Below are 9790 nucleotides of genomic sequence, written 5' to 3'. Positions count from 1 at the left end.
ACCACTAGACTACCTGCCGCCCCTCCACTCTAACCACTAGGCTACCTGCCGCCCCTCCACTGTAACCACTAGGCTACCTGACGCCCCTTGCTGAGTCAGCCAGGTCAGCCGTTCCATATAAAAAGGTAATATGTTCATCAATAAAAAAATACAGAAATATTTATAATTGCTAGTAAACTCAGGAATGTCTTAACTGAAACAAAACTGAAAAACACTTCTCTTAGTACCTGTTTTTCTAAAATTCATTATCTGTGTTTTTAGTCTGGTTAATCATGAGTCTCCACCTTCTACACCAAGTCATTATCTGGTTAATCATGAGTCTCCACCTTCTACACCAAGTCATTATCTGTGTTTTAGTCTGGTTAATCATGAGTCTCCACCTTGTACACCAATTCATTATCTGTGTTTTTAGTCTGGTTGATCATGAGTCTCCACCTTGTACACCAAGTCATTATCTGTGTTTTTGTCTGGTTAATCCTGAGTCTCCACCTTCTACACCAAGTCACTATCTGTGTTTTAGTCTGGTTGATCCTGAGTCTCCACCTTCTACACCAAGTCATTATCTGGTTAATCCTGAGTCTCCACCTTGTACACCAAGTCATTATCTGTGTTTTTAGTCTGGTTAATCCTGAGTCTCCACCTTCTACACCAAGTCATTATCTATGTTTTAGTCTGGTTGATCCTGAGTCTCCACCTTCTAAACCAAGTCATCATCTGGTTAATCCAGAGTCTCCACCTTGTACACCAAGTCATTATCTGTGTTTTTAGTCTGGTTAATCCTGAGTCTCCACCTTCTACACCAAGTCATTATCTGTGTTTTTAGTCTGGTTAATCATGAGTCTCCATCTTTTACACCAACAGACTGCGCATAATAACATGTTCTACAGGTCTTGTTCAGTTTCTGCCATCAGAATAATATAATCAGTATATAAACGGACACTTATATAATCAGTATATAAACGGATACTTAGCATTTCATCAACGTATCTTACTCCAATATTTATCTGTTTTAATTTCTTTTGCCAAATCATTTATAAACAAAGCAAACAAAGTGGCAGTGAAACGGCGTCTCCTCGTTTTACACCCGAGGGTGTGGGGAAACCAATCAGTACCATATTCATTAACACGCACACAAGCAATTGGTACTTTGTAAAGAATACACATTTCCCATCAACCCCTGTCTTTGACAAACTATAGGCTAAAAATATCCCTATTTAAAAATAAAAAAATTCTAAAGCTTTCTGGAAATCAATGAAACGTGCAAAAGTAGCCTCTTCTTCGTGTAATCTATTTCTGATTATTGTACAGACAGAGAAGATATGATCTGGGCATGTCATGTTGACACCAGGAAGAGTAGCTGCTGCATGTCATGTTGACACCAAGAAGAGTAGCTGCTGCATGTCATGTTGACACCAGGAAGAGTAGCTGCTGCATGTTCAGTAGTTAATGAACCCCAGGAAGAGTAGCTGCTGCATGTCCAGTAGTTAATGAACCCCAGGAAGAGTAGCTGCTGCATGTTCAGTAGTTAATGGACCCCAGGAAGAGTAGCTGCTGCATGTTCAGTAGTTAATGAACCCCAGGAAGAGTAGCTGCTGTATGTCATGTTGACCCCAGGAAGAGTAGCTGCTGCATGTCCAGTAGTTAATGAACCCCAGGAAGAGTAGCTGCTGCATGTTCAGTAGTTAATGAACCCCAGGAAGAGTAGCTGCTGCATGTCCAGTAGTTAAATGAACCCCAGGAAGAGTAGCTGCTGTATGTTCAGTAGTTAATGAACCCCAGGAAGAGTAGCTGCTGCATGTCCAGTAGTTAATGAACCCCAGGAAGAGTAGCTGCTGCATGTCCAGTAGTTAATGAACCCCAGGAAGAGTAGCTGCTGCATGTTCAGTAGTTAATGAACCCCAGGAAGAGTAGCTGCTGCATGTTCAGTAGTTAATGAACCCCAGGATGAGTAGCTGCTGTATGTTCAGTAGTAAATGAACCCCAGGAAAAGTAGCTGCTGCATGTTCAGTAGTTAATGAACCCCAGGAAGAGTAGCTGCTGCATGTTCAGTAGTTAATGAACCCCAGGAAGAGTAGCTGCTGCATGTCCAGTAGTTAATGAACCCCAGGAAGAGTAGCTGCTGTATGTTCAGTAGTTAATGAACCCCAGGAAGAGTAGCTGCTGTATGTTCAGTAGTTAAATGAACCCCAGGAAGAGTAGCTGCTGCATGTTCAGTAGTTAATGGACCCCAGGAAGAGTAGCTGCTGCATGTCCAGTAGTTAATGGACCCCAGGAAGAGTAGCTGCTGCATGTCCAGTAGTTAATGAACCCCAGGAAGAGTAGCTGCTGCATGTTCAGTAGTTAATGAACCCCAGGAAGAGTAGCTGCTGCATGTTCAGTAGTTAATGGACCCCAGGAAGAGTAGCTGCTGCATGTCCAGTAGTTAATGAACCCCAGGAAGAGTAGCTGCTGCATGTTCAGTAGTTAATGAACCCCAGGAAGAGTAGCTGCTGCATGTCCAGTAGTTAATGAACCCCAGGATGAGTAGCTGCTGCATGTTCAGTAGTTAATGAACCCCAGGAAGAGTAGCTGCTGTATGTCAGTGTTAAGACCCCAGGAAGAGTAGCTGCTGCATGTCCAGTAGTTAATGAACCCCAGGAAGAGTAGCTGCTGCATGTTCAGTAGTTAATGAACCCCAGGAAGAGTAGCTGCTGCATGTCCAGTAGTTAATGAACCCCAGGAAGAGTAGCTGCTGCATGTCCAGTAGTTAATGAACCCCAGGAAGAGTAGCTGCTGCATGTCCAGTAGTTAAATGAACCCCAGGAAGAGTAGCTGCTGTATGTTCAGTAGTTAATGAACCCCAGGAAGAGTAGCTGCTGCATGTCCAGTAGTTAATGAACCCCAGGAAGAGTAGCTGCTGCATGTCCAGTAGTTAATGAACCCCAGGAAGAGTAGCTGCTGCATGTCCAGTAGTTAATGAACCCCAGGAAGAGTAGCTGCTGCATGTTCAGTAGTTAATGAACCCCAGGAAGAGTAGCTGCTGCATGTCCAGTAGTTAAATGAACCCCAGGAAGAGTAGCTGCTGTATGTTCAGTAGTTAATGAACCCCAGGAAGAGTAGCTGCTGCATGTCCAGTAGTTAATGAACCCCAGGAAGAGTAGCTGCTGCATGTCCAGTAGTTAATGAACCCCAGGAAGAGTAGCTGCTGAATGTTCAGTAGTTAATGAACCCCAGGAAGAGTAGCTGCTGTATGTTCAGTAGTTAATGAACCCCAGGAAGAGTAGCTGCTGCATGTCCAGTAGTTAATGAACCCCAGGAAGAGTAGCTGCTGCATGTCCAGTAGTTAATGAACCCCAGGAAGAGTAGCTGCTGCATGTTCAGTAGTTAATGAACCCCAGGATGAGTAGCTGCTGTATGTCCAGTAGTTAAATGAACCCCAGGAAGAGTAGCTGCTGTATGTTCAGTAGTTAATGAACCCCAGGAAGAGTAGCTGCTGCATGTCCAGTAGTTAATGAACCCCAGGAAGAGTAGCTGCTGCATGTCCAGTAGTTAATGAACCCCAGGAAGAGTAGCTGCTGCATGTTCAGTAGTTAATGAACCCCAGGAAGAGTAGCTGCTGCATGTTCAGTAGTTAATGAACCCCAGGAAGAGTAGCTGCTGCATGTCCAGTAGTTAATGATCCCCAGGAAGAGTAGCTGCTGCATGTCCAGTAGTTAATGAACCCCAGGAAGAATAGCTGCTGCATGTTCAGTAGTTAATGGACCCCAGGATGAGTAGCTGCTGCATGTTCAGTAGTTAATGAACCCCAGGAAGAGTAGCTGCTGTATGTCATGTTGACCCCAGGAAGAGTAGCTGCTGCATGTCCAGTAGTTAATGAACCCCAGGAAGAGTAGCTGCTGCATGTTCAGTAGTTAATGAACCCCAGGAAGAGTAGCTGCTGCATGTCCAGTAGTTAAATGAACCCCAGGAAGAGTAGCTGCTGTATGTTCAGTAGTTAATGAACCCCAGGAAGAGTAGCTGCTGCATGTCCAGTAGTTAATGAACCCCAGGAAGAGTAGCTGCTGCATGTCCAGTAGTTAATGAACCCCAGGAAGAGTAGCTGCTGCATGTTCAGTAGTTAATGAACCCCAGGAAGAGTAGCTGCTGCATGTTCAGTAGTTAATGAACCCCAGGAAGAGTAGCTGCTGTATGTTCAGTAGTAAATGAACCCCAGGAAGAGTAGCTGCTGCATGTTCAGTAGTTAATGAACCCCAGGAAGAGTAGCTGCTGCATGTTCAGTAGTTAATGAACCCCAGGAAGAGTAGCTGCTGCATGTCCAGTAGTTAATGAACCCCAGGAAGAGTAGCTGCTGTATGTTCAGTAGTTAATGAACCCCAGGAAGAGTAGCTGCTGTATGTTCAGTAGTTAAATGAACCCCAGGAAGAGTAGCTGCTGCATGTTCAGTAGTTAATGGACCCCAGGAATAGTAGCTGCTGCATGTCCAGTAGTTAATGGACCCCAGGAAGAGTAGCTGCTGCATGTCCAGTAGTTAATGAACCCCAGGAAGAGTAGCTGCTGCATGTTCAGTAGTTAATGAACCCCAGGAAGAGTAGCTGCTGCATGTTCAGTAGTTAATGAACCCCAGGAAGAGTAGCTGCTGCATGTTCAGTAGTTAAATGAACCCCAGGAAGAGTAGCTGCTGCATGTTCAGTAGTTAATGAACCCCAGGAAGAGTAGCTGCTGCATGTCCAGTAGTTAATGAACCCCAGGATGAGTAGCTGCTGCATGTTCAGTAGTTAATGAACCCCAGGAAGAGTAGCTGCTGTATGTCATGTTGACCCCAGGAAGAGTAGCTGCTGCATGTCCAGTAGTTAATGAACCCCAGGAAGAGTAGCTGCTGCATGTTCAGTAGTTAATGAACCCCAGGAAGAGTAGCTGCTGCATGTCCAGTAGTTAAATGAACCGCAGGAAGAGTAGCTGCTGTATGTTCAGTAGTTAATGAACCCCAGGAAGAGTAGCTGCTGCATGTCCAGTAGTTAATGAACCCCAGGAAGAGTAGCTGCTGCATGTCCAGTAGTTAATGAACCCCAGGAAGAGTAGCTGCTGCATGTCCAGTAGTTAAATGAACCCCAGGAAGAGTAGCTGCTGTATGTTCAGTAGTTAATGAACCCCAGGAAGAGTAGCTGCTGCATGTCCAGTAGTTAATGAACCCCAGGAAGAGTAGCTGCTGCATGTCCAGTAGTTAATGAACCCCAGGAAGAGTAGCTGCTGCATGTCCAGTAGTTAATGAACCCCAGGAAGAGTAGCTGCTGCATGTTCAGTAGTTAATGAACCCCAGGAAGAGTAGCTGCTGCATGTCCAGTAGTTAAATGAACCCCAGGAAGAGTAGCTGCTGTATGTTCAGTAGTTAATGAACCCCAGGAAGAGTAGCTGCTGCATGTCCAGTAGTTAATGAACCCCAGGAAGAGTAGCTGCTGCATGTCCAGTAGTTAATGAACCCCAGGAAGAGTAGCTGCTGCATGTTCAGTAGTTAATGAACCCCAGGAAGAGTAGCTGCTGTATGTTCAGTAGTTAATGAACCCCAGGAAGAGTAGCTGCTGCATGTCCAGTAGTTAATGAACCCCAGGAAGAGTAGCTGCTGCATGTCCAGTAGTTAATGAACCCCAGGAAGAGTAGCTGCTGCATGTTCAGTAGTTAATGAACCCCAGGATGAGTAGCTGCTGTATGTTCAGTAGTTAATGAACCCCAGGAAGAGTAGCTGCTGCATGTTCAGTAGTTAATGAACCCCAGGAAGAGTAGCTGCTGCATGTTCAGTAGTTAATGAACCCCAGGAAGAGTAGCTGCTGTATGTTCAGTAGTTAATGAACCCCAGGAAGAGTAGCTGCTGCATGTCCAGTAGTTAATGAACCCCAGGAAGAGTAGCTTCTGCATGTCCAGTAGTTAATGAACCCCAGGATGAGTAGCTGCTGCATGTTCAGTAGTTAATGAACCCCAGGAAGAGTAGCTGCTGTATGTCATGTTGACCCCAGGAAGAGTAGCTGCTGCATGTCCAGTAGTTAATGAACCCCAGGAAGAGTAGCTGCTGCATGTTCAGTAGTTAATGAACCCCAGGAAGAGTAGCTGCTGCATGTCCAGTAGTTAAATGAACCCCAGGAAGAGTAGCTGCTGTATGTTCAGTAGTTAATGAACCCCAGGAAGAGTAGCTGCTGCATGTCCAGTAGTTAATGAACCCCAGGAAGAGTAGCTGCTGCATGTCCAGTAGTTAATGAACCCCAGGAAGAGTAGCTGCTGCATGTCCAGTAGTTAAATGAACCCCAGGAAGAGTAGCTGCTGTATGTTCAGTAGTTAATGAACCCCAGGAAGAGTAGCTGCTGCATGTCCAGTAGTTAATGAACCCCAGGAAGAGTAGCTGCTGCATGTCCAGTAGTTAATGAACCCCAGGAAGAGTAGCTGCTGCATGTCCAGTAGTTAATGAACCCCAGGAAGAGTAGCTGCTGCATGTTCAGTAGTTAATGAACCCCAGGAAGAGTAGCTGCTGCATGTCCAGTAGTTAAATGAACCCCAGGAAGAGTAGCTGCTGTATGTTCAGTAGTTAATGAACCCCAGGAAGAGTAGCTGCTGCATGTCCAGTAGTTAATGAACCCCAGGAAGAGTAGCTGCTGCATGTCCAGTAGTTAATGAACCCCAGGAAGAGTAGCTGCTGAATGTTCAGTAGTTAATGAACCCCAGGAAGAGTAGCTGCTGCATGTCCAGTAGTTAATGAACCCCAGGAAGAGTAGCTGCTGCATGTCCAGTAGTTAATGAACCCCAGGAAGAGTAGCTGCTGAATGTTCAGTAGTTAATGAACCCCAGGAAGAGTAGCTGCTGTATGTTCAGTAGTTAATGAACCCCAGGAAGAGTAGCTGCTGCATGTCCAGTAGTTAATGAACCCCAGGAAGAGTAGCTGCTGCATGTCCAGTAGTTAATGAACCCCAGGAAGAGTAGCTGCTGCATGTTCAGTAGTTAATGAACCCCAGGATGAGTAGCTGCTGTATGTTCAGTAGTTAATGAACCCCAGGAAGAGTAGCTGCTGCATGTTCAGTAGTTAATGAACCCCAGGAAGAGTAGCTGCTGCATGTTCAGTAGTTAATGAACCCCAGGAAGAGTAGCTGCTGCATGTCCAGTAGTTAATGAACCCCAGGAAGAGTAGCTGCTGCATGTCCAGTAGTTAATGAACCCCAGGAAGAGTAGCTGCTGCATGTCCAGTAGTTAATGAACCCCAGGAAGAGTAGCTGCTGCATGTTCAGTAGTTAATGAACCCCAGGAAGAGTAGCTGCTGTATGTTCAGTAGTTAATGAACCCCAGGAAGAGTAGCTGCTGCATGTTCAGTAGTTAATGAACCCCAGGAAGAGTAGCTGCTGTATGTTCAGTAGTTAATGAACCCCAGGAAGAGTAGCTGCTGCATGTCCAGTAGTTAATGAACCCCAGGAAGAGTAGCTGCTGCATGTTCAGTAGTTAATGAACCCCAGGAAGAGTAGCTGCTGTATGTTCAGTAGTTAATGAACCCCAGGATGAGTAGCTGCTGCATGTTCAGTAGTTAATAAACCCCAGGAAGAGTAGCTGCTGCATGTCCAGTAGTTAATGAACCCCAGGATGAGTAGCTGCTGCATGTTCAGTATCTAATGAACCCCAGGAAGAGTAGCTGCTGCATGTCCAGTAGTTAATGAACCCCAGGAAGAGTAGCTGCTGCATGTCCAGTAGTTAATGAACCCCAGGATGAGTAGCTGCTGTATGTTCAGTAGTTAATGAACCCCAGGAAGAGTAGCTGCTGCATGTTCAGTAGTTAATGAACCCCAGGAAGAGTAGCTGCTGCATGTCCAGTAGTTAATGAACCCCAGGAAGAGTAGCTGCTGCATGTTCAGTAGTTAATGAACCCCAGGAAGAGTAGCTGCTGCATGTTCAGTAGTTAATGAACTCCAGGAAGAGTAGCTGCTGCATGTTCAGTAGTTAATGGACCCCAGGAAGAGTAGCTGCTGCATGTCCAGTAGTTAATGAACCCCAGGAAGAGTAACTGCTGCATGTCATGTTGACCCCAGGAAGAGTAGCTGCTGCATGTCCAGTAGTTAATGAACCCCAGGAAGAGTAGCTGCTGCATGTCCAGTAGTTAATGAACCCCAGGAAGAGTAGCTGCTGCATGTTCAGTAGTTAATGGACCCCAGGAAGAGTAGCTGCTGCATGTCCAGTAGTTAATGAACCCCAGGAAGAGTAGCTGCTGTATGTCATGTTGACCCCAGGAAGAGTAGCTGCTGCATGTCCAGTAGTTAATGAACCCCAGGAAGAGTAGCTGCTGTATGTCATGTTGACCCCAGGAAGAGTAGCTGCTGCATGTCCAGTAGTTAATGAACCCCAGGAAGAGTAGCTGCTGCATGTCCAGTAGTTAATGAACACCAGGAAGAGTAGCTGCTGCATGTTCAGTAGTTAATGAACCCCAGGAAGAGTAGCTGCTGCATGTTCAGTAGTTAATGAACCCCAGGAAGAGTAGCTGCTGCATGTTCAGTAGTTAATGGACCCCAGGAAGAGTAGCTGCTGCATGTCCAGTAGTTAATGAACCCCAGGAAGAGTAGCTGCTGTATGTCATGTTGACCCCAGGAAGAGTAGCTGCTGCATGTCCAGTAGTTAATGAACCCCAGGAAGAGTAGCTGCTGTATGTCATGTTGACCCCAGGAAGAGTAGCTGCTGCATGTCCAGTAGTTAATGAACCCCAGGAAGAGTAGCTGCTGCATGTCCAGTAGTTAATGAACCCCAGGAAGAGTAGCTGCTGCATGTTCAGTAGTTAATGAACCCCAGGAAGAGTAGCTGCTGCATGTTCAGTAGTTAATGAACCCCAGGAAGAGTAGCTGCTGCATGTCCAGTAGTTAATGAACCCCAGGAAGAGTAGCTGCTGCATGTCCAGTAGTTAATGAACCCCAGGAAGAGTAGCTGCTGTATGTTCAGTAGTTAATGAACCCCAGGAAGAGTAGCTGCTGCATGTTCAGTAGTTAATGAACCCCAGGAAGAGTAGCTGCTGCATGTCCAGTAGTTAATGAACCCCAGGAAGAGTAGCTGCTGCATGTCCAGTAGTTAATGAACACCAGGAAGAGTAGCTGCTGTATGTCCAGTAGTTAATGAACCCCAGGAAGAGTAGCTGCTGCATGTTCAGTAGTTAATGAACCCCAGGATGAGTAGCTGCTGCATGTCCAGTAGTTAATGAACCCCAGGAAGAGTAGCTGCTGCATGTCCAGTAGTTAATGAACCCCAGGAAGAGTAGCTGCTGCATGTTCAGTAGTTAATGAACCCCAGGAAGAGTAGCTGCTGCATGTTCAGTAGTTAATGAACCCCAGGAAGAGTAGCTGCTGCATGTCCAGTAGTTAATGAACCCCAGGAAGAGTAGCTGCTGCATGTTCAGTAGTTAATGAACCCCAGGATGAGTAGCTGCTGCATGTCCAGTAGTTAATGATCCCCAGGAAGAGTAGCTGCTGCATGTCCAGTAGTTATTGAACCCCAGGAAGAGTAGCTGCTGCATGTTCAGTAGTTAATGAACCCCAGGAAGAGTAGCTGCTGCATGTTCAGTAGTTAATGAACCCCAGGAAGAGTAGCTGCTGCATGTCCAGTAGTTAATGAACCCCAGGAAGAGTAGCTGCTGCATGTCCAGTAGTTAATGAACCCCAGGAAGAGTAGCTGCTGCATGTACAGTAGTTAATGAACCCCAGGAAGAGTAGCTGCTGCATGTTCAGTAGTTAATGAACCCCAGGAAGAGTAGCTGCTGTATGTCCAGTAGTTAATGAACCCCAGGAAGAGTAGCTGCTGCATGTTC

This window comes from Salmo salar, chromosome ssa03 (assembly GCF_905237065.1).
Source record: "Salmo salar chromosome ssa03, Ssal_v3.1, whole genome shotgun sequence".
NCBI lineage: Eukaryota > Metazoa > Chordata > Actinopteri > Salmoniformes > Salmonidae > Salmo > Salmo salar.
Note: the sequence above shows the minus strand (reverse complement) of the source record.